We start from the raw sequence: 25,817 nt of genomic DNA, 5'->3' as shown, positions 1-25,817 counted from the left end.
GGTTTCTGAAAAACATCGCGGGGTGGTGCGCATTGTATGGGTGTGTGTTACATTACATTCACTAGTAGGAGTGAGAAAAACATCACGGGGTGGTGCGCATTTTATGGGTGTGTGTTACATTACATTCACTAGTAGGAGTGAAAAATACATCACGGGGTGTTGTGAATCGGAGGGTCTGAATTAGGATAGGCAGTGAGTGGCAATGTAGGATGGAGAAAAGCACCGCGTGGTGGTCAGAATGGGGAGGTCATGGAACATGCAGTGGCAATGTAGGATAGGTTTCTGAAAAACATCGCGGGGTGGTGCGCATTGTACGGGTGTGTGTTACATAACATTCACTAGTAGGAGTGAGAAAAACATCACGGGGTGGTGCGCATTGTATGGGTGTGTGTTACATTACATTCACTAGTAGGAGTGAGAAAAACATCACGCGGTGGTGCGCATTGTATGGGTGGGTGTTACATTACATTCACTAGTAGGAGTGAGAAAAACATCACGGGGTGGTGTGAATCGGAGGGTCTGAATTAGGATAGGCAGTGAGTGGCAATGTAGGATGGAGAGAAGCACCGCGGGGTGGTCAGCATGAGGAGGTCAGGGAACATGCAGTGGCAATATAGGATAGGTTTATGAAAAATATCGCGGGGTGGTGCGCATTGTATGGGTGTGTGTTACATTACATTCACTAGTAGGAGTGAGAAAAACATCACAGTGTTGTGTGAATCAGAGGGTCTGAATTAGGATAGGCAGTGAGTGGCAATGAAGCATGGAGAAAAGCACCGCGGGGTGGTCAGCATGGGGACGTCAGGGAACATGCAGTGGCAATGTAGGATAGGTTTCTGAAAAACATCGCGGGGTGGTGCACATTGTATGGGTGTGTGTTACATAACATTCACTAGTAGGAGTGAGAAAAACATCACAGGGTGGTGTGAATCGGAGGGTCTGATTTAGGATAGGCAGTGAGTGGCAATGTCGGATGGAGAAAAGCACCACGGGGTGGTCACCATGGGGAGGTCTGGGAACATGCAGTGGCAATGTAGGATAGGTTTCTGAAAAACATCGCGGATTGGTGCGCATTGTATGGGTGTGTGTTACATTACATTCACTAGTAGGAGTGAGAAAAATATCACGGGGTGGTGCGCATTGTATGGGTGTGTGTTACATTACATTCACTAGTAGGAGTGAGAAAAACATCACGGGATGGTTCGCATTGTATTGGTGTGTGTTACATTACATTCACTAGTACGAGTGAGAAAAACATCACGGGTTGGTGTGAATTGGAGGGTCTGAATTAGGATAGGCAGTGAGTGGCAATGTAGGATGGAGAAAAGCACCGCGGGGTGGTCAGCATGTTGAGGTCAGGGAACATGCAGTGGCAATGTTGGATAGGTTTCTGAAAAACATCGCGGGGTGGTGCGCATTGTATGGGTGTGTGTTACATTACATTCACGAGTAGGAGTGAGAAAAACATCACGGGGTGGTGCGCATTGTATGGGTGTGTGTTACATTACATTCACTAGTAGGAGTGACAAAAACATCACGGGGTGGTGCGCATTGTATGGGTGTGTGTTACATTACATTCACTAGTAGGAGTGACAATAACATCACTGGGTCGTGTGAATCGGAGGGTCTGAATTAGTATAGGCAGTGAGTGGCAATGTAGGAAGGAGAAAAGCACCGCGGTGTGGTTAGCATGGGGAGGTCAGAGAACATGCAGTGGCAATGTAGGATAAGTTTCTGAAAAATATCGCGGGGTGGTGCGCATTGTATGGGTGTGTGTTACATTACATTCAGTAGAAGGAGTGAGAAAAATATCACGGGTTGGTGTGATTCGGACGGTCTGAATTAGGATAGGCACTGAGTGGCAATGTAGGATGGAGAAAAGCACCGCGGGGTGGTCAGCATGGGGAGGTCAGGGAACATGAAGTGGCAATAAACGATAGTTTTCTGAAAAACATCACGGGGTGGTGCGCATTGTATGGGTGTGTGTTACATTACATTCACTAGTAGGAGTGAGAAAAACATCACGGGGTGGTGTGAATCGGAGGGTCTGAATTAGGACAAGCAGTGAGTTGCAATGTAGGATGGAGAAAAGCACCGCGGGCTGGTCAGCATGGGGAGGTCAGGAAACATGCAGTGGCAATGTAGGATAGGTTTCTGAAAAACATCCCGGGATGGTGCACATTGTATGGGTTTGTGTTACATAACATTCACTAGTAGGAGTGAGAAAAACATCACGGGGTGGTGTGAATCGGAGGGTCTGATTTAGGATAGGCAGTGAGTGGCAATGTCGGATGGAGAAAAGCACCGCGGGCTGGTCAGCATGGGGAGGTCAGGGAACATGCAGTGGCAATGTAGGATAGGTTTCTGAAAAACATCGCGGGGTGGTGCGCATTGTATGGGTGTGTGTTAAATTACATTCACTAGTAGGATGAGAAAAACATCGCGGGGTGGTGCGCATTGTATGGGTGTGTGTTACATTACATTCATTAGTAGGGGTGAGAAAAACATCACGGGGTGGTGTGAATCGGAGGGTCTGAATTAGTATAGGCAGTGAGTGGCAATGTAGGATGGAGAAAAGCACCGCGGTGTGGTCAGCATGGGGAGGTCAGAGAACTTGCAGTGGCAATGTAGGTCAGGTTTCTGAAAAATATCGCGGGGTGGTGCGGATTGTATGGGTGTGTGTTACATTACATTCACTAGTAGGAGTGAGAAAAACATCACGGCGTGGTGTGATTCGGAGGGTCTGAATTAGGATAGGCAGTGAGTGGCAATGTAGGATGGAGAAAAGCACCGCGGGGTGGTCAGCATGGGTAGGTCAGGGAACATGCAGTGGCAATGTAGGATAGGTGTCTGAAAAACATCGCGGGGTGGTGCGCATTGTATGGGTGTGTGTTACATTACATTCACTAGTAGGAGTGAGAAAAACATCACGGGTTGGTGTGAATTGGAGGGTTTGAATTAGAAGAGGCAGTGAGTGGCAATGTAGGATGGAGAAAAGCACCGCCGGGTGGTCAGCATGGGGAGGTCAGGGAACATGCAGTGGCAATGTAGGATAGGTTTCCTGAAAAACATCGCGGGGTGGTGCGCATTTTATGGGTGTGTGCTACATTACATTCACTAGTAGGAGAGAGAAAAACATCACGGGGTGGTGCGCATTGTATGGGTGTGTGTTACATTACATTCACTAGTAGGAGTGACAAAAACATCACGGGGTTGTGCGCATTGTATGGGTGTGTGCTACATTACATTCACTAGTAGGAGAGAGAAAAACATCACGGGGTGGTGCGCATTGTATGGGTGTGTGTTACATTGCATTCACTAGTAGGAGTGACAAAAACATCACTGGGTGGTGTGAATCGGAGGGTCTGAATTAGTATAGGCAGTGAGTGGCAATGTAGGATGGAGAAAAGCACCGCGGTGTGGTCAGCATGGGGAGGTCAGAGAACATGCAGTGGCAATGTAGGATAAGTTTCTGAAAAATATCGCGGGGTGGTGCGCATTGTATGGGTGTGTGTTACATTACATTCAGTAGAAGGAGTGAGAAAAACATCACGGGTTGGTGTGATTCGGATGGTCTGAATTAGGATAGGCACTGAGTGGCAATGTAGGATGGAGAAAAGCACCGCGGGGTGGTCAGCATGGGGAGGTCAGGGAACATGAAGTGGCAATAAACGATAGTTTTCTGAAAAACATCACGGGGTGGTGCGCATTGTATGGGTGTGTGTTACATTACATTCACTAGTAGGAGTGAGAAAAACATCACGGGGTGGTGTGAATCGGAGGGTCTGAATTAGGACAAGCAGTGAGTTGCAATGTAGGATGGAGAAAAGCACCGCGGGCTGGTCAGCATGGGGAGGTCAGGAAACATGCAGTGGCAATGTAGGATAGGTTTCTGAAAAACATCGCGAGGTGGTGCGCATTGCATGGGTGTGTGTTACATTACATTCACTAGTAGGAGTGAGAAAAACATCATGGGGTGGTGCGCATTGTATGGGTGTGTGTTACATTACATTCACTAGTAGGAGTGAGAAAAACATCAAGGGGTGGTGTGAATCGGAGGGTCTGAATTATGATAGGCACTGAGTGGCAATGTCGGATGGATTAAAGCACCGCGGTGTGGTCAGCATGGGGAGGTCAGGGAACAAGCATTGGCAATGTAGGATAGGTTTCTGAAAAACATCGCGGGGTGGTGCACATTGTATGGGTGTGTGTTACATTATATTCACTAGTAGGAGTGAGAAAAATATCACGGGGTGGTGCGCATTGTATGGGTGTGTGTTACATTACATTCACTAGTAGGAGTGAGAAAAACATCACGGGGTGGTGTGAATCGCAGGGTCTGAATTAGGATAGGCATTGAGTGGCAATGTAGGATGGAGAAAAGCACCGCGGTCTGGTCAGAATGGGGAGGTAATGGAAAATGCTCTGGCAATGTAGGATAGGTTTCTGAAATACATCGCGGGGTGGTGCGCATTGTATGGGTGTGTATTACATTACATTCACTAGTAGGAGTGAGAAAAACATCTCGGGGTGGTGCGCATTGTATGGGTGTGAGTTACATTACATTCACTATTACGAGTTAGAAAAACATCACGCGGTGGTTTGCATTGTATGGGTGTGTGTTACATTACATTCACTAGTAGGAGTGAGAAAAAAATTACGGGGTGGTGTGAATCGGAGGGTCTGAATTAGTATAGGCAGTGAGTGGCAATGTAGGATGGAGAAAAGCACCGCGGTGTGGTCAGCATGGGGAGGTCAGGGAACATGCAGTGGCAATGTATGATAGGTTTCTGAAAAATATCGCATGGTGGTGCGCATTGTATGGGTTTGTGTTACATTACATTCACTAGTAGGAGTGAGAAAAACATCACGGCGTGGTGTGATTCGGAGGGTCTGAATTAGGATAGGCAGTGAGTGGCAATGTAGGATGGAGAAAAGCACCGCGGGTTGGTCAGCATGGGTAGGTCAGGGAACATGCAGTGGCAATGTAGGATAGGTTTCTGAAAAACATCGCGGGGTGGTGCGCATTGTATGGGTGTGTGTTACATTACATTCACTAGTACGAGTGAGAAAAACATCACGGGTTGGTGTGAATTGGAGGGTCTGAATTAGAAGAGGCAGTGAGTGGCAATGTAGGATGGAGAAAAGCACCGCCGGGTGGTCAGCATGGGGAGGTCAGGGAACATGCAGTGGCAATGTAGGATAGGTTTCCTGAAAAACATCGCGTTGTGGTGCGCATTGTATGGGTGTGTGTTACATTACATTCACTAGTAGGAGTGAGAAAAACATCACGGGGTGGTGTGAATCGGAGGGTCTGAATTAGGATAGGCAGTGAGTGGCTATGTAGGATGGAGAAAAGCACCGCGGGGTGGTCAGCATGGGGACGTCAAGGAACGTGCAGTGGCAATGTAGGATAGGTTTCTGAAAAACATCACGGGGTGGTGCACATTGTATGGGTGTGTGTTACATAACATTCACTAGTAGGAGTGAGAAAATTATCACGGGGTGGTGTGAATCGGAGGGTCTGATTTAGGATAGGCAGTGAGTGGCAATGTCGGATGGAGAAAAGCACCGTGGGGTGGTCAGCATGGGGAGGTCAGGGAACATGCAGTGGCAATGTAGGATAGGTTTCTGAAAAACATCGCGGGGTGGTGCACATTGTGTGGGTGTGTGTTACGTAACATTCACTAGTAGGAGTGAGAAAAACATCACGCGGTGGTGCGCATTGTATGGGTGTGTGTTACATTACATTCACTAGTAGGAGTGAGAAAACATCACGGGGTGGTGGGAATCGCATGGTCTGAATTAGGATAGGCAGTGAGTGGCAATGTAGGATGGAGAAAAGCACCGCGGGCTGGTCAGAATGGGGAGGTCATGGAACATGCAGTGGCAATGTAGGATAGGTTTCTGAAAAACATCGCGGGGTGGTGCGCATTGTATGGGTGTGTGTTACATTACATTCACTAGTAGGAGTGAGAAAAACATCACGGGGTGGTGCGCATTTTATGGGTGTGTGTTACATTACATTCACTAGTAGGAGTGAAAAATACATCACGGGGTGTTGTGAATCGGAGGGTCTGAATTAGGATAGGCAGTGAGTGGCAATGTAGGATGGAGAAAAGCACCGCGTGGTGGTCAGAATGGGGAGGTCATGGAACATGCAGTGGCAATGTAGGATAGGTTTCTGAAAAACATCGCGGGGTGGTGCGCATTGTACGGGTGTGTGTTACATAACATTCACTAGTAGGAGTGAGAAAAACATCACGGGGTGGTGCGCATTGTATGGGTGTGTGTTACATTACATTCACTAGTAGGAGTGAGAAAAACATCACGCGGTGGTGCGCATTGTATGGGTGGGTGTTACATTACATTCACTAGTAGGAGTGAGAAAAACATCACGGGGTGGTGTGAATCGGAGGGTCTGAATTAGGATAGGCAGTGAGTGGCAATGTAGGATGGAGAGAAGCACCGCGGGGTGGTCAGCATGAGGAGGTCAGGGAACATGCAGTGGCAATATAGGATAGGTTTATGAAAAATATCGCGGGGTGGTGCGCATTGTATGGGTGTGTGTTACATTACATTCACTAGTAGGAGTGAGAAAAACATCACAGTGTTGTGTGAATCAGAGGGTCTGAATTAGGATAGGCAGTGAGTGGCAATGAAGCATGGAGAAAAGCACCGCGGGGTGGTCAGCATGGGGACGTCAGGGAACATGCAGTGGCAATGTAGGATAGGTTTCTGAAAAACATCGCGGGGTGGTGCACATTGTATGGGTGTGTGTTACATAACATTCACTAGTAGGAGTGAGAAAAACATCACAGGGTGGTGTGAATCGGAGGGTCTGATTTAGGATAGGCAGTGAGTGGCAATGTCGGATGGAGAAAAGCACCACGGGGTGGTCACCATGGGGAGGTCTGGGAACATGCAGTGGCAATGTAGGATAGGTTTCTGAAAAACATCGCGGATTGGTGCGCATTGTATGGGTGTGTGTTACATTACATTCACTAGTAGGAGTGAGAAAAATATCACGGGGTGGTGCGCATTGTATGGGTGTGTGTTACATTACATTCACTAGTAGGAGTGAGAAAAACATCACGGGATGGTTCGCATTGTATTGGTGTGTGTTACATTACATTCACTAGTACGAGTGAGAAAAACATCACGGGTTGGTGTGAATTGGAGGGTCTGAATTAGAAGAGGCAGTGAGTGGCAATGTAGGATGGAGAAAAGCACCGCCGGGTGGTCAGCATGGGGAGGTCAGGGAACATGCAGTGGCAATGTAGGATAGGTTTCCTGAAAAACATCGCGTTGTGGTGCGCATTGTATGGGTGTGTGTTACATTACATTCACTAGTAGGAGTGAGAAAAACATCACGGGGTGGTGTGAATCGGAGGGTCTGAATTAGGATAGGCAGTGAGTGGCTATGTAGGATAGAGAAAAGCACCGCGGGGTGGTCAGCATGGGGACGTCAAGGAACGTGCAGTGGCAATGTAGGATAGGTTTCTGAAAAACATCACGGGGTGGTGCACATTGTATGGGTGTGTGTTACATAACATTCACTAGTAGGAGTGAGAAAATTATCACGGGGTGGTGTGAATCGGAGGGTCTGATTTAGGATAGGCAGTGAGTGGCAATGTCGGATGGAGAAAAGCACCGTGGGGTGGTCAGCATGGGGAGGTCAGGGAACATGCAGTGGCAATGTAGGATAGGTTTCTGAAAAACATCGCGGGGTGGTGCACATTGTGTGGGTGTGTGTTACGTAACATGCACTAGTAGGAGTGAGAAAAACATCACGCGGTGGTGCGCATTGTATGGGTGTGTGTTACATTACATTCACTAGTAGGAGTGAGAAAAACATCACGCGGTGGTGCGCATTGTATGGGTGTGTGTTACATTACATTCACTAGTAGGAGTGAGAAAAACATCACGCGGTGGTGCGCATTGTATGGGTGTGTGTTACATTACATTCACTAGTAGGAGTGAGAAAAACATCACAGGGTGGTGTGAATCGGAGGGTCTGAATTAGTATAGGCAGTGAGTGGCAATGTAGGATGGAGAAAAGCACCGCGGTGTGGTCAGCATGGGGAGGTCAGGGAACTTGCAGTGGCAATGTAGGTCAGTTTTCTGAAAAATATCGCGGGGTGGTGCGGATGGTATGGGTGTGTGTTACATTACATTCACTAGTACGAGTGAGAAAAACATCACGGGTTGGTGTGAATTGGAGGGTCTGAATTAGAAGAGGCAGTGAGTGGCAATGTAGGATGGAGAAAAGCACCGCCGGGTGGTCAGCATGGGGATGTCAGGGAACATGCAGTGGCAATGTAGGATAGGTTTCCTGAAAAACATCGCGGGGTGGTGCGCATTGTATGGGTGTGTGTTACATTACATTCACTAGTAGGAGTGAGAAAAACATCACGGGGTGGTGCGCATTGTATGGGTGTGTGTTACATTACATTCACTAGTAGGAGTGAGAAAAACATCACGGGGTGGTGTGAATTGGAGGGTCTGAATTAGGATAGGCAGTGAGTGGCTATGTAGGATGGAGAAAAGCACCGCGGGGTGGTCAGCATGGGGACGTCAAGGAACGTGCAGTGGCAATGTAGGATAGGTTTCTGAAAAACATCGCGGGGTGGTGCACATTGTATGGGTGTGTGTTACATAACATTCCGTAGTAGGAGTGAGAAAATTATCACGGGGTGGTGTGAATCGGAGGGTCTGATTTAGGATAGGCAGTAAGTGGCAATGTCGGATGGAGAAAAGCACCGCGGGGTGGTCAGCATGGGGAGGTCAGGGAACATGCAGTGGCAATGTAGGACAGGTTTCTGAAAAACATCGCGGAGTGGTGCACATTGTATGGGTGTGTGTTACATAACATTCACTAGTAGGAGTGAGAAAAACATCACGCGGTGGTGCGCATTGTATGGGTGTGTGTTACATTACATTCACTAGTAGGAGTGAGAAAAACATCACGGGGTGGTGTGAATCGCATGGTCTGAATTAGAATAGGCAGTGAGTGGCAATGTAGGATGGAGAAAAGCACCGCGGGCTGGTCAGAATGGGGAGGTCATGGAACATGCAGTGGCAATGTGGGATAGGTTTCTGAAAAACATCGCGGGGTGGTGCGCATTGTATGGGTGTGTGTTACATTACATTCACTAGGAGGAATGAGAAAAACATCACGGGGTGGTGCGCACTGTATGGGTGTGTGTTACATTACATTCACTAGTAGGAGTGAGAAAAACATCACGGGGTGGTGTGAATCGGAGGGTCTGAATTAGGATAGGCAGTGAGTCGCAATGAAGGATGGAGAAAAGCACCGCGTGTCCGTCAGCATGGGGAGGTCAGGGAACATACAGTGGCAATGTAGGATTGATTTCTGAAAAACATCGCGGGGTGGTGCGCATTGTATGGATGTGTGTTACATTACATTCACTAGTAGGAGTGAGAAAAACATCACGGGGTGGTGCGCATTGTATGGGTGTGTGTTACATTACATTCCCTAGTAGGAGTGAGAAAAACATCACGGGGTGTTGCGCATTGTATGGGTGTGTGTTACATTACATTCCCGAGTAGGAGTGAGAAAAACATCACGGGGTGGTGCGCATTGTATGGGTGTGCGTTACATTACATTCACTAGTAGGAGTGAGAAAAACATCACGGGGTGGTGGGAATCAGAGGCTCTCAATTAGGATAGGCAGTGAATGTCAATGTAGGATGGAGAAAAGCACCGCGGGGTGGTCAGAATGGGGAGGTCATGGAACATGCAGTGGCAATGTGGGATAGGTTTCTGAAAAACATCGCGGGTGGTGCGCATTGTATGGGTGTGTGTTACATTACATTCACTAGGAGGAATGAGAAAAACATCACGGGGTGGTGCGCATTGTATGGGTGTGTGTTACATTACATTCACTAGTAGGAGTGAGAAAAACATCACGCGGTGGTGCGCATTGTATGGGTGTGTGTTACATTACATTCACTAGTAGGAGTGAGAAAAACATCACGGGGTGGTGTGAATCGGAGGGTCTGAATTAGTATAGACAGTGTGTGGCAATGTAGGATGGAGAAAAGCACCGCGGTGTGGTCAGCATGGGGAGGTCAGGGAACATGCAGTGGCAATGTAGGATAAGTTTCTGAAAAATATCGCGGGGTGGTGCGCATTGTATGGGTCTGTGTTACATTACATTCACTAGTAGGAGTGAGAAAAACATCACAGGGTGGTGTGATTCGGAGGGTCTGAATTAGGATAGGCACTGAGTGGCAATGTAGGATGGAGAAAAGCACCGCGGGGTGGTCAGCATGGGGAGGTCAGGGAACATGAAGTGGCAATAAACGATAGTTTTCTGAAAAACATCACGGGGTGGTGCGCATTGTATGAGTGTGTGTTACATTACATTCACTAGTAGGAGTGAGAAAAACGTCACGGGGTGGTGTGAATCGGAGGGTCTGAATTAGGACAGGCAGTGAGTGGCAATGTAGGATGGAGAAAAGCACCGCGGCGTGGTCAGCATGGGTAGGTCAGGGAACATGCATTGGCAATGTAGGATAGGTTTCTGAAAAACATCGCGGGGTGGTGCGCATTGTATGGGTGTGTGTTACATTACATTCACTAGTAGGAGTGAGAAAAATATCACGGGGTGGTGCGCATTGTATGGGTGTGTGTTACATTACATTCACTATTAGGAGCGAGAAAAACATCACGGGGTGGTGTGAATCGCAGGGTCTGAATTAGGATAGGCATTGAGTGGCAATGTAGGATGGAGAAAAGCACCGCGGAGTGGTCAGCATGGGGAGGTCAGGGAACATGCAATGGCAATGTAGGATAGGTTTCTGAAAAACATCGCGGGGTGGTGCGCATTGTATGGTTGTGTGTTACATTACATTCACTAGTAGGAGTGAGAAAAACATCACGGGGTGGTGCGCATTGTATGGGTGTGTGTTACATTACATTCACTAGTAGGAGTGAGAAAAACATCACGGGGTGGTGTGAATCGCAGGGTCTGAATTAGGATAGGCAGTGAGTGGCAATGTAGGATGGAGAAAAGCACCGCGGGCTGGTCAGAATGTGGAGGTAATGGAAAATGCACTGGCAATGTAGGATAGGTTTCTGAAATACATCGCGGGGTGGTGCGCATTGTATGGGTGTGTGTTACATTACATTCACTAGTAGGAGTGAGAAAAACATCACGGGGTGGCGTGAATCGGAGGGTCTGAATTAGGATAGGCAGTGAGTGGCAATGTAGGATGGAGAAAAGCACCGCGGGGTGGTCAGCATGGGGACATCAAGGAATGTGCAGTGGCAATGTAGGATAGGTTTCTGAAAAACATCACGGGGTGGTGCACATTGTATGGGTGTGTGTTACATAACATTCACTAGTAGGAGTGAGAAAATTATCACGGGGTGGTGTGAATCGGAGGGTCTGATTTAGGATAGGCATTGAGTGGCAATGTCGGATGGAGAAAAGCACCGCGGGGTGGTCAGCATGGGGAGGTCAGGGAACATGCATTGGCAATGTAGGATAGGTTTCTGAAAAACATCGCGGGGTGGTGCACATTGTATGGGTGTGTGTTACGTAACATTCACTAGTAGGAGTGAGAAAAACATCACGGGGTGGTGCGCATTGTATGGGTGTGTGTTACATTACATTCACTAGTAGGAGTGAGAAAAACATCACGGGGTTGTGTGAATCGCATGGTCTGAATTAGGATAGGCAGTGAGTGGCAATGTAGGATGGAGAAAAGCACCGCGGGCTGGTCAGAATGGGGAGGTCATGGAACATGCAGTGCCAATGTAGGATAGGTTTGTGAAAAACATCGCAGGGTGGTGCGCATTGTATGGGTGTGTGTTACATTACATTCACTAGTAGGAGTGAGAAAAACATCACGGGGTGGTGCGCATTGTATGGGTGTGTGTTACATTACATTCACTAGTAGGAGTGAAAAATACATCACGGGGTGTTGTGAATCGGAGGGTCTGAATTAGGATAGGCAGTGAGTGGCAATGTAGGATGGAGAAAAGCACCGCGGGGTGGTCAGAATGGGGAGGTCATGGAACATACAGTGGCAATGTAGGATAGGTTTCTGAAAAACATCGCGGGGTGGTGCGCATTTTATGGGTGTGTGTTACATAACATTCACTAGTAGGAGTGAGAAAAACATCACGGGGTGGTGCGCATTGTATGGGTGTGTGTTACATTACATTCACTAGTAGGTGTGAGAAAAACATCACGCGGTGGTGCGCATTGAATGGGTGGGTGTTACATTACATTCACTAGTAGGAGTGAGAAAAACATCACGGGGTGGTGTGAATCGCATGGTCTGAATTAGGATAGGCAGTGAGTGGCAATGTAGGATGGAGAAAAGCACCGCGGGGTGGTCAGCATGGGGAGGTCAGGGAACATGCAGTGGCAATGTAGGATAGGTTTATGAAAAATATCGCGGGGTGGTGCGCATTGTATGGGTGTGTGTTACATTACATTCACTAGTAGGAGTGAGAAAAACATCACAGTGTTGTGTGAATCGGAGGGTCTGAATTAGGATAGGCAGTGAGTGGCAATGAAGCATGGAGAAAAGCACCGCGGGGTGGTCAGCATGGGGACGTCAGGGAACATGCAGTGGCAATGTAGGATAGGTTTCTGAAAAACATCGCGGGGTGGTGCACATTGTATGGGTGTGTGTTACATAACATTCACTAGTAGGAGTGAGAAAAACATCACGGGGTGGTGTGAATCAGAGGGTCTGATTTAGGATAGGCAGTGAGTGGCAATGTCGGAAGGAGAAAAGCACCACGGGGTGGTCACCATGGGGAGGTCTGGGAACATGCAGTGGCAATGTAGGATAGGTTTCTGAAAAACATCGCGGGGTGGTGCGCATTGTATGGGTGTGTGTTACATTACATTCACTAGTAGGAGTGAGAAAAATATCACGGGGTGGTGCGCATTGTATGGGTGTGTGTTACATTACATTCACTAGTAGGAGTGAGAAAAACATCACGGGGTGGTTCGCATTGTATTGGTGTGTGTTACATTACATTCACTAGTAAGAGTGAGAAAAACATTACGAGGTGCTGCGCATTGTATGGGTGTGTGTTACATTACATTCACTAGTAGGAGTGAGAAAAACATCACGGGGTGGTGTGAATCGGAGGGTCTGAATTAGGATAGGCAGTGAGTGGTAATGTAGGATGGAGAAAAGCACCGCGGGGTGGTCAGCATGGGGAGGTCAGGGAACATGAAGTGGCAATAAACGATAGTTTTCTGAAAAACATCACGGGGTGGTGCGCATTGTATGGGTGTGTGTTACATTACATTCACTAGTAGGAGTGAGAAAAACGTCACGGGGTGGTGTGAATCGGAGGGTCTGAATTAGGACAGGCAGTGAGTGGCAATGTAGGATGGAGAAAAGCACCGCGGGCTGGTCAGCATAGGGAGGTCAGGGAACATGCAGTGGCAATGTAGGATAGGTTTCTGAAAAACATCGCGGGGTGGTGCGCATTGTATGGGTGTGTGTTACATTACATTCACTAGTAGGAGTGAGAAAAACATCACGGGGTGGTGCGCATTGTATGGGTGTGTGTTACATTACATTCACTAGTAGGAGTGAGAAAAACATCACTGGGTGGTGTGAATCGGAGGGTCTGAATTAGGATAGGCAGTGAGCGGCTATGTAGGATGGAGAAAAGCACCGCGGGGTGGTCAGCATGGGGACGTCAAGGAACGTGCAGTGGCAATGTAGGATAGGTTTCTGAAAAACATTGCGGGGTGGTGCACATTGTATGGGTGTGTGTTACATAACATTCACTAGTAGGAGTGAGAAAGTTATCACGGGGTGGTGTGAATCGGAGGGTCTGATTTAGGATAGGCAGTGAGTGGCAGTGTCGGATGGAGAAAAGCACCGCGGGGTGGTCAGCATGGGGAGGTCAGGGAACATGCAGTGGCAATGTAGGATAGGTTTCTGAAAAACATCGCGGGGTGGTGCACATTGTATGGGTGTGTGTTACATAACATTCACTAGTAGGAGTGAGAAAAACATCACGCGGTGGTGCGCATTGTATGGGTGTGTGTTACATTACATTCACTAGTAGGAGTGAGAAAAACATCACGGGGTGGTGTGAATCGCATGGTCTGAATTAGAATAGGCAGTGAGTGGCAATGTAGGATGGAGAAAAGCACCGCGGGGTGGTCAGCATGGGGACGTCAAGGAACGTGCAGTGGCAATGTAGGATAGGTTTCTGAAAAACATCGCGGGGTGGTGCACATTGTATGGGTGTGTGTTACATAACATTCCGTAGTAGGAGTGAGAAAATTATCACGGGGTGGTGTGAATCGGAGGGTCTGATTTAGGATAGGCAGTAAGTGGCAATGTCGGATGGAGAAAAGCACCGCGGGGTGGTCAGCATGGGGAGGTCAGGGAACATGCAGTGGCAATGTAGGACAGGTTTCTGAAAAACATCGCGGAGTGGTGCACATTGTATGGGTGTGTGTTACATAACATTCACTAGTAGGAGTGAGAAAAACATCACGCGGTGGTGCGCATTGTATGGGTGTGTGTTACATTACATTCACTAGTAGGAGTGAGAAAAACATCACGGGGTGGTGTGAATCGCATGGTCTGAATTAGAATAGGCAGTGAGTGGCAATGTAGGATGGAGAAAAGCACCGCGGGCTGGTCAGAATGGGGAGGTCATGGAACATGCAGTGGCAATGTGGGATAGGTTTCTGAAAAACATCGCGGGGTGGTGCGCATTGTATGGGTGTGTGTTACATTACATTCACTAGGAGGAATGAGAAAAACATCACGGGGTGGTGCGCACTGTATGGGTGTGTGTTACATTACATTCACTAGTAGGAGTGAGAAAAACATCACGGGGTGGTGTGAATCGGAGGGTCTGAATTAGGATAGGCAGTGAGTCGCAATGAAGGATGGAGAAAAGCACCGCGTGTCCGTCAGCATGGGGAGGTCAGGGAACATACAGTGGCAATGTAGGATTGATTTCTGAAAAACATCGCGGGGTGGTGCGCATTGTATGGATGTGTGTTACATTACATTCACTAGTAGGAGTGAGAAAAACATCACGGGGTGGTGCGCATTGTATGGGTGTGTGTTACATTACATTCCCTAGTAGGAGTGAGAAAAACATCACGGGGTGTTGCGCATTGTATGGGTGTGTGTTACATTACATTCCCGAGTAGGAGTGAGAAAAACATCACGGGGTGGTGCGCATTGTATGGGTGTGCGTTACATTACATTCACTAGTAGGAGTGAGAAAAACATCACGGGGTGGTGGGAATCAGAGGCTCTCAATTAGGATAGGCAGTGAATGTCAATGTAGGATGGAGAAAAGCACCGCGGGGTGGTCAGAATGGGGAGGTCATGGAACATGCAGTGGCAATGTGGGATAGGTTTCTGAAAAACATCGCGGGTGGTGCGCATTGTATGGGTGTGTGTTACATTACATTCACTAGGAGGAATGAGAAAAACATCACGGGGTGGTGCGCATTGTATGGGTGTGTGTTACATTACATTCACTAGTAGGAGTGAGAAAAACATCACGGGGTGGTGTGAATCGGAGGGTCTGAATTAGTATAGACAGTGTGTGGCAATGTAGGATGGAGAAAAGCACCGCGGTGTGGTCAGCATGGGGAGGTCAGGGAACATGCAGTGGCAATGTAGGATAAGTTTCTGAAAAATATCGCGGGGTGGTGCGCATTGTATGGGTCTGTGTTACATTACATTCACTAGTAGGAGTGAGAAAAACATCACAGGGTGGTGTGATTCGGAGGGTCTGAATTAGGATAGGCACTGAGTGGCAATGTAGGATGGAGAAAAGCACCGCGGGGTGGTCAGCATGGGGAGGTCAGGGAACATGAAGTGGCAATAAACGATAGTTTTCTGAAAAACATCACGGGGTGGTGCGCATTGTATGAGTGTGTGTTACATTACATTCACTAGTAGGAGTGAGAAAAACGTCACGGGGTGGTGTGAATCGGAGGGTCTGAATTAGGACAGGCAGTGAGTGGCAATGTAGGATGGAGAAAAGCACCGCGGCGTGGTCAGCATGGGTAGGTCAGGGAACATGCATTGGCAATGTAGGATAGGTTTCTGAAAAACATCGCGGGGTGGTGCGCATTGTATGGGTGTGTGTTACATTACATTCACTAGTAGGAGTGAGAAAAATATCACGGGGTGGTGCGCATTGTATGGGTGTGTGTTACATTACATTCACTATTAGGAGCGAGAAAAACATCACGGGGTGGTGTGAATCGCAGGGTCTGAATTAGGATAGGCATTGAGTGGCAATGTAGGATGGAGAAAAGCACCGCGGAGTGGTCAGCATGGGGAGGTCAGGGAACATGCAATGGCAATGTAGGATAGGTTTCTGAAAAACATCGCGGGGTGGTGCGCATTGTATGGTTGTGTGTTACATTACATTCACTAGTAGGAGTGAGAAAAACATCACGGGGTGGTGCGCATTGTATGGGTGTGTGTTACATTACATTCACTAGTAGGAGTGAGAAAAACATCACGGGGTGGTGTGAATCGCAAGGTCTGAATTAGGATAGGCAGTGAGTGGCAATGTAGGATGGAGAAAAGCACCGCGGGCTGGTCAGAATGTGGAGGTAATGGAAAATGCACTGGCAATGTAGGATAGGTTTCTGAAATACATCGCGGGGTGGTGCGCATTGTATGGGTGTGTGTTACATTACATTCACTAGTAGGAGTGAGAAAAACATCACGGGGTGGCGTGAATCGGAGGGTCTGAATTAGGATAGGCAGTGAGTGGCAATGTAGGATGGAGAAAAGCACCGCGGGGTGGTCAGCATGGGGACATCAAGGAATGTGCAGTGGCAATGTAGGATAGGTTTCTGAAAAACATCACGGGGTGGTGCACATTGTATGGGTGTGTGTTACATAACATTCACTAGTAGGAGTGAGAAAATTATCACGGGGTGGTGTGAATCGGAGGGTCTGATTTAGGATAGGCATTGAGTGGCAATGTCGGATGGAGAAAAGCACCGCGGGGTGGTCAGCATGGGGAGGTCAGGGAACATGCATTGGCAATGTAGGATAGGTTTCTGAAAAACATCGCGGGGTGGTGCACATTGTATGGGTGTGTGTTACGTAACATTCACTAGTAGGAGTGAGAAAAACATCACGGGGTGGTGCGCATTGTATGGGTGTGTGTTACATTACATTCACTAGTAGGAGTGAGAAAAACATCACGGGGTTGTGTGAATCGCATGGTCTGAATTAGGATAGGCAGTGAGTGGCAATGTAGGATGGAGAAAAGCACCGCGGGCTGGTCAGAATGGGGAGGTCATGGAACATGCAGTGCCAATGTAGGATAGGTTTGTGAAAAACATCGCAGGGTGGTGCGCATTGTATGGGTGTGTGTTACATTACATTCACTAGTAGGAGTGAGAAAAACATCACGGGGTGGTGCGCATTGTATGGGTGTGTGTTACATTACATTCACTAGTAGGAGTGAAAAATACATCACGGGGTGTTGTGAATCGGAGGGTCTGAATTAGGATAGGCAGTGAGTGGCAATGTAGGATGGAGAAAAGCACCGCGGGGTGGTCAGAATGGGGAGGTCATGGAACATACAGTGGCAATGTAGGATAGGTTTCTGAAAAACATCGCGGGGTGGTGCGCATTTTATGGGTGTGTGTTACATAACATTCACTAGTAGGAGTGAGAAAAACATCACGGGGTGGTGCGCATTGTATGGGTGTGTGTTACATTACATTCACTAGTAGGTGTGAGAAAAACATCACGCGGTGGTGCGCATTGTATGGGTGGGTGTTACATTACATTCACTAGTAGGAGTGAGAAAAACATCACGGGGTGGTGTGAATCGCATGGTCTGAATTAGGATAGGCAGTGAGTGGCAATGTAGGATGGAGAAAAGCACCGCGGGGTGGTCAGCATGGGTAGGTCAGGGAACATGCAGTGGCAATGTAGGATAGGTTTATGAAAAATATCGCGGGGTGGTGCGCATTGTATGGGTGTGTGTTACATTACATTCACTAGTAGGAGTGAGAAAAACATCACAGTGTTGTGTGAATCGGAGGGTCTGAATTAGGATAGGCAGTGATTGGCAATGAAGCATGGAGAAAAGCACCGCGGGGTGGTCAGCATGGGGACGTCAGGGAACATGCAGTGGCAATGTAGGATAGGTTTCTGAAAAACATCGCGGGGTGGTGCACATTGTATGGGTGTGTGTTACATAACATTCACTAGTAGGAGTGAGAAAAACATCACGGGGTGGTGTGAATCAGAGGGTCTGATTTAGGATAGGCAGTGAGTGGCAATGTCGGAAGGAGAAAAGCACCACGGGGTGGTCACCATGGGGAGGTCTGGGAACATGCAGTGGCAATGTAGGATAGGTTTCTGAAAAACATCGCGGGGTGGTGCGCATTGTATGGGTGTGTGTTACATTACATTCACTAGTAGGAGTGAGAAAAATATCACGGGGTGGTGCGCATTGTATGGGTGTGTGTTACATTACATTCACTAGTAGGAGTGAGAAAAACATCACGGGGTGGTTCGCATTGTATTGGTGTGTGTTACATTACATTCACTAGTAAGAGTGAGAAAAACATTACGAGGTGCTGCGCATTGTATGGGTGTGTGTTACATTACATTCACTAGTAGGAGTGAGAAAAACATCACGGGGTGGTGTGAATCGGAGGGTCTGAATTAGGATAGGCAGTGAGTGGTAATGTAGGATGGAGAAAAGCACCGCGGGGTGGTCAGCATGGGGAGGTCAGGGAACATGAAGTGGCAATAAACGATAGTTTTCTGAAAAACATCACGGGGTGGTGCGCATTGTATGGGTGTGTGTTACATTACATTCACTAGTAGGAGTGAGAAAAACGTCACGGGGTGGTGTGAATCGGAGGGTCTGAATTAGGACAGGCAGTGAGTGGCAATGTAGGATGGAGAAAAGCACCGCGGGCTGGTCAGCATAGGGAGGTCAGGGAACATGCAGTGGCAATGTAGGATAGGTTTCTGAAAAACATCGCGGGGTGGTGCGCATTGTATGGGTGTGTGTTACATTACATTCACTAGTAGGAGTGAGAAAAACATCACGGGGTGGTGCGCATTGTATGGGTGTGTGTTACATTACATTCACTAGTAGGAGTGAGAAAAACATCACTGGGTGGTGTGAATCGGAGGGTCTGAATTAGGATAGGCAGTGAGCGGCTATGTAGGATGGAGAAAAGCACCGCGGGGTGGTCAGCATGGGGACGTCAAGGAACGTGCAGTGGCAATGTAGGATAGGTTTCTGAAAAACATTGCGGGGTGGTGCACATTGTATGGGTGTGTGTTACATAACATTCACTAGTAGGAGTGAGAAAGTTATCACGGGGTGGTGTGAATCGGAGGGTCTGATTTAGGATAGGCAGTGAGTGGCAGTGTCGGATGGAGAAAAGCACCGCGGGGTGGTCAGCATGGGGAGGTCAGGGAACATGCAGTGGCAATGTAGGATAGGTTTCTGAAAAACATCGCGGGGTGGTGCACATTGTATGGGTGTGTGTTACATAACATTCACTAGTAGGAGTGAGAAAAACATCACGCGGTGGTGCGCATTGTATGGGTGTGTGTTACATTACATTCACTAGTAGGAGTGAGAAAAACATCACGGGGTGGTGTGAATCGCATGGTCTGAATTAGAATAGGCAGTGAGTGGCAATGTAGGATGGAGAAAAGCACCGCGGGCTGGTCAGAATGGGGAGGTCATGGAACATGCAGTGGCAATGTAGGATAGGTTTCTGAAAAACATCGCGGGGTGGTGCGCATTGTATGGGTGTGTGTTACATTACATTCACTAGTAGGAGTGAGAAAAACATCACGGGGTGGTGCGCATTGTATGGGTGTGTGTTACATTACATTCACTAGTAGGAGTGAAAAATACATCACGGGGTGGTGTGAATCGGAGGGTCTGAATTAGGATAGGCAGTGAGTGGCAATGTAGGATGGAGAAAAGCACCGCGGGGTGGTCAGAATGGGGAGGTCATGGAACATGCAGTGGCAATATAGGATAGGTTTCTGAAAAACATCGCGGGGTGGTGCGCATTGTATGGGTGTGTGTTACATTACATTCACTAGTAGGAGTGAGAAAAACATCACGGGGTGGTGCGCATTGTATGGGTGTGTGTTACATTACATTCACTAGTAGGAGTGAGAAAAACATCACGCGGTGGTGCGCATTGTATGGGTGGGTGTTACATTACATTCACTAGTAGGAGTGAGAAAAACATCACGGGGTGGTGTGAATCGGAGGGTCTGAATTAGGATAGGCAGTGAGTGGCAATGTAGGAGGGAGAAAAGCACCGCGGGGTGGTCAGCTTGGGGAGGTCAGGGAACATGCAGTGGCAATGTAGGATAGGTTTATGAAAAATATCTCGGGGTGGTGCGCATTGTATGGGTGTGTGTTACATAACATTCCGTAGTAGGAGTGAGAAAATTATCACGGGGTGGTGTGAATCGGAGGGTCTGATTTAGGATAGGCAGTAAGTGGCAATGTCGGATGGAGAAAAGCACCGCGGGGTGGTCAGAATGGGGAGGTCATGGAACATGCAGTGGCAATGTGGGATAGGTTTCTGAAAAACATCGCGGGGTGGTGCACATTGTATGGGTGTGTGTTACATAACATTCACTAGTAGGAGTGAGAAAAACATCACGCGGTGGTGCGCATTGTATGGGTGTGTGTTACATTACATTCACTAGTAGGAGTGAGAAAAACATCACGGGGTGGTGTGAATCGCATGGTCTGAATTAGAATAGGCAGTGAGTGGCAATGTAGGATGGAGAAAAGCACCGCGGGCTGGTCAGAATGGGGAGGTCATGGAACATGCAGTGGCAATGTGGGATAGGTTTCTGAAAAACATCGCGGGGTGGTGCGCATTGTATGGGTGTGTGTTACATTACATTCACTAGGAGGAATGAGAAAAACATCACGGGGTGGTGCGCACTGTATGGGTGTGTGTTACATTACATTCACTAGTAGGAGTGAGAAAAACATCACGGGGTGGTGTGAATCGGAGGGTCTGAATTAGGATAGGCAGTGAGTGGCAATGAAGGATGGAGAAAAGCACCGCGTGTCCGTCAGCATGGGGAGGTCAGCGAACATACAGTGGCAATGTAGGATTGATTTCTGAAAAACATCGCGGGGTGGTGCGCATTGTATGGATGTGTGTTACATTACATTCACTAGTAGGAGTGAGAAAAACATCACGGGGTGGTGCGCATTGTATGGGTGTGTGTTACATTACATTCCCTAGTAGGCATGAGAAAAACATCACGGGGTGTTGCGCATTGTATGGGTGTGTGTTACATTACATTCCCGAGTAGGAGTGAGAAAAACATCACGGGGTGGTGCGCATTGTATGGGTGTGCGTTACATTACATTCACTAGTAGGAGTGAGAAAAACATCACGGGGTGGTGGGAATCAGAGGCTCTCAATTAGGATAGGCAGTGAATGTCAATGTAGGATGGAGAAAAGCACCGCGGGGTGGTCAGAATGGGGAGGTCATGGAACATGCAGTGGCAATGTGGGATAGGTTTCTGAAAAACATCGCGGGTGGTGCGCATTGTATGGGTGTGTGTTACATTACATTCACTAGGAGGAATGAGAAAAACATCACGGGGTGGTGCGCATTGTATGGGTGTGTGTTACATTACATTCACTAGTAGGAGTGAGAAAAACATCACGCGGTGGTGCGCATTGTATGGGTGTGTGTTACATTACATTCACTAGTAGGAGTGAGAAAAACATCACGGGGTGGTGTGAATCGGAGGGTCTGAATTAGTATAGACAGTGTGTGGCAATGTAGGATGGAGAAATGCACCGCGGTGTGGTCAGCATGGGGAGGTCAGGGAACATGCAGTGGCAATGTAGGATAAGTTTCTGAAAAATATCGCGGGGTGGTGCGCATTGTATGGGTCTGTGTTACATTACATTCACTAGTAGGAGTGAGAAAAACATCACAGGGTGGTGTGATTCGGAGGGTCTGAATTAGGATAGGCACTGAGTGGCAATGTAGGATGGAGAAAAGCACCGCGGGGTGGTCAGCATGGGGAGGTCAGGGAACATGAAGTGGCAATAAACGATAGTTTTCTGAAAAACATCACGGGGTGGTGCGCATTGTATGAGTGTGTGTTACATTACATTCACTAGTAGGAGTGAGAAAAACGTCACGGGGTGGTGTGAATCGGAGGGTCTGAATTAGGACAGGCAGTGAGTGGCAATGTAGGATGGAGAAAAGCACCGCGGCGTGGTCAGCATGGGTAGGTCAGGGAACATGCATTGGCAATGTAGGATAGGTTTCTGAAAAACATCGCGGGGTGGTGCGCATTGTATGGGTGTGTGTTACATTACATTCACTAGTAGGAGTGAGAAAAATATCACGGGGTGGTGCGCATTGTATGGGTGTGTGTTACATTACATTCACTATTAGGAGTGAGAAAAACATCACGGGGTGGTGTGAATCGCAGGGTCTGAATTAGGATAGGCATTGAGTGGCAATGTAGGATGGAGAAAAGCACCGCGGAGTGGTCAGCATGGGGAGGTCAGGGAACATGCAATGGCAATGTAGGATAGGTTTCTGAAAAACATCGCGGGGTGGTGCGCATTGTATGGTTGTGTGTTACATTACATTCACTAGTAAGAGTGAGAAAAACATCACGGGGTGGTGCGCATTGTATGGGTGTGTGTTACATTACATTCACTAGTAGGAGTGAGAAAAACATCACGGGGTGGTGTGAATCGCAGGGTCTGAATTAGGATAGGCAGTGAGTGGCAATGTAGGATGGAGAAAAGCACCGCGGGCTGGTCAGAATGTGGAGGTAATGGAAAATGCACTGGCAATGTAGGATAGGTTTCTGAAATACATCGCGGGGTGGTGCGCATTGTATGGGTGTGTGTTACATTACATTCACTAGTAGGAGTGAGAAAAACATCACGGGGTGGCGTGAATCGGAGGGTCTGAATTAGGATAGGCAGTGAGTGGCAATGTAGGATGGAGAAAAGCACCGCGGGGTGGTCAGCATGGGGACATCAAGGAACGTGCAGTGGCAATGTAGGATAGGTTTCTGAAAAACATCACGGGGTGGTGCACATTGTATGGGTGTGTGTTACATAACATTCACTAGTAGGAGTGAGAAAATTATCACGGGGTGGTGTGAATCGGAGGGTCTGATTTAGGATAGGCATTGAGTGGCAATGTCGGATGGAGAAAAGCACCGCGGGGTGGTCAGCATGGGGAGGTCAGGGAACATGCATTGGCAATGTAGGATAGGTTTCTGAAAAACATCGCGGGGTGGTGCACATTGTATGGGTGTGTGTTACGTAACATTCACTAGTAGGAGTGAGAAAAACATCACGCGGTGGTGCGCATTGTATGGGTGTGTGTTACATTACATTCACTAGTAGGAGTGAGAAAAACATCACGGGGTTGTGTGAATCGCATGGTCTGAATTAGGATAGGCAGTGAGTGGCAATGTAGGATGGAGAAAAGCACCGCGGGCTGGTCAGAATGGGGAGGTCATGGAACATGCAGTGGCAATGTAGGATAGGTTTGTGAAAAACATCGCAGGGTGGTGCGCATTGTATGGGTGTGTGTTACATTACATTCACTAGTAGGAGTGAGAAAAACATCACGGGGTGGTGCGCATTGTATGGGTGTGTGTTACATTACATTCACTAGTAGGAGTGAAAAATACATCACGGGGTGTTGTGAATCGGAGGGTCTGAATTAGGATAGGCAGTGAGTGGCAATGTAGGATGGAGAAAAGCACCGCGGGGTGGTCAGAATGGGGAGGTCATGGAACATACAGTGGCAATGTAGGATAGGTTTCTGAAAAACATCGCGGGGTGGTGCGCATTGTATGGGTGTGTGTTACATAACATTCACTAGTAGGAGTGAGAAAAACATCACGGGGTGGTGTGCATTGTATGGGTGTGTGTTACATTACATTCACTAGTAGGTGTGAGAAAAACATCACGCGGTGGTGCGCATTGTATGGGTGGGTGTTACATTACATTCACTAGTAGGAGTGAGAAAAACATCACGGGGTGGTGTGAATCGCATGTTCTGAATTAGGATAGGCAGTGAGTGGCAATGTAGGATGGAGAAAAGCACCGCGGGGTGGTCAGCATGGGGAGGTCAGGGAACATGCAGTGGCAATGTAGGATAGGTTTATGAAAAATATCGCGGGGTGGTGCGCATTGTATGGGTGTGTGTTACATTACATTCACTAGTAGGAGTGAGAAAAACATCACAGTGTTGTGTGAATCGGAGGGTCTGAATTAGGATAGGCAGTGAGTGGCAATGAAGCATGGAGAAAAGCACCGCGGGGTGGTCAGCATGGGGACGTCAGGGAACATGCAGTGGCAATGTAGGATAGGTTTCTGAAAAACATCGCGGGGTGGTGCACATTGTATGGGTGTGTGTTACATAACATTCACTAGTAGGAGTGAGAAAAACATCACGGGGTGGTGTGAATCAGAGGGTCTGATTTAGGATAGGCAGTGAGTGGCAATGTCGGAAGGAGAAAAGCACCACGGGGTGGTCACCATGGGGAGGTCTGGGAACATGCAGTGGCAATGTAGGATAGGTTTCTGAAAAACATCGCGGGGTGGTGCGCATTGTATGGGTGTGTGTTACATTACATTCACTAGTAGGAGTGAGAAAAATATCACGGGGTGGTGCGCATTGTATGGGTGTGTGTTACATTACATTCAGTAGTAGGAGTGAGAAAAACATCACGGGGTGGTTCGCATTGTATTGGTGTGTGTTACATTACATTCACTAGTGAGAGTGAGAAAAACATTACGAGGTGCTGCGCATTGTATGGGTGTGTGTTACATTACATTCACTAGTAGGAGTGAGAAAAACATCACGGGGTGGTGTGAATCGGAGGGTCTGAATTAGGATAGGCAGTGAGTGGTAATGTAGGATGGAGAAAAGCACCGCGGGGTGGTCAGCATGGGGAGGTCAGGGAACATGAAGTGGCAATAAACGATAGTTTTCTGAAAAACATCACGGGGTGGTGCGCATTGTATGGGTGTGTGTTACATTACATTCACTAGTAGGCGTGAGAAAAACATCACGGGGTGGTGTGAATCGGAGGGTCTGAATTAGGACAGGCAGTGAGTGGCAATGTAGGATGGAGAAAAGCACCGCGGGCTGGTCAGCATAGGGAGGTCAGGGAACATGCAGTGGCAATGTAGGATAGGTTTCTGAAAAACATCGCGGGGTGGTGCGCATTGTATGGGTGTGTGTTACATTACATTCACTAGTAGGAGTGAGAAAAACATCACGGGGTGGTGCGCATTGTATGGGTGTGTGTTACATTACATTCACTAGTAGGAGTGAGAAAAACATCACTGGGTGGTGTGAATCGGAGGGTCTGAATTAGGATAGGCAGTGAGCGGCTATGTAGGATGGAGAAAAGCACCGCGGGGTGGTCAGCATGGGGACGTCAAGGAACGTGCAGTGGCAATGTAGGATAGGTTTCTGAAAAACATTGCGGGGTGGTGCACATTGTATGGGTGTGTGTTACATAACATTCACTAGTAGGAGTGAGAAAGTTATCACGGGGTGGTGTGAATCGGAGGGTCTGATTTAGGATAGGCAGTGAGTGGCAGTGTCGGATGGAGAAAAGCACCGCGGGGTGGTCAGCATGGGGAGGTCAGGGAACATGCAGTGGCAATGTAGGATAGGTTTCTGAAAAACATCGCGGGGTGGTGCACATTGTATGGGTGTGTGTTACATAACATTCACTAGTAGGAGTGAGAAAAACATCACGC

Source organism: Cavia porcellus, unplaced genomic scaffold (genome assembly GCF_034190915.1).
Source record: "Cavia porcellus strain 051 isolate PalLab524CR breed Dunkin Hartley unplaced genomic scaffold, mCavPor4.1 scaffold_2, whole genome shotgun sequence".
In the NCBI taxonomy this organism is placed as follows: Eukaryota; Metazoa; Chordata; class Mammalia; order Rodentia; family Caviidae; genus Cavia; species Cavia porcellus.
This window is presented reverse-complemented; position numbering follows the sequence as displayed.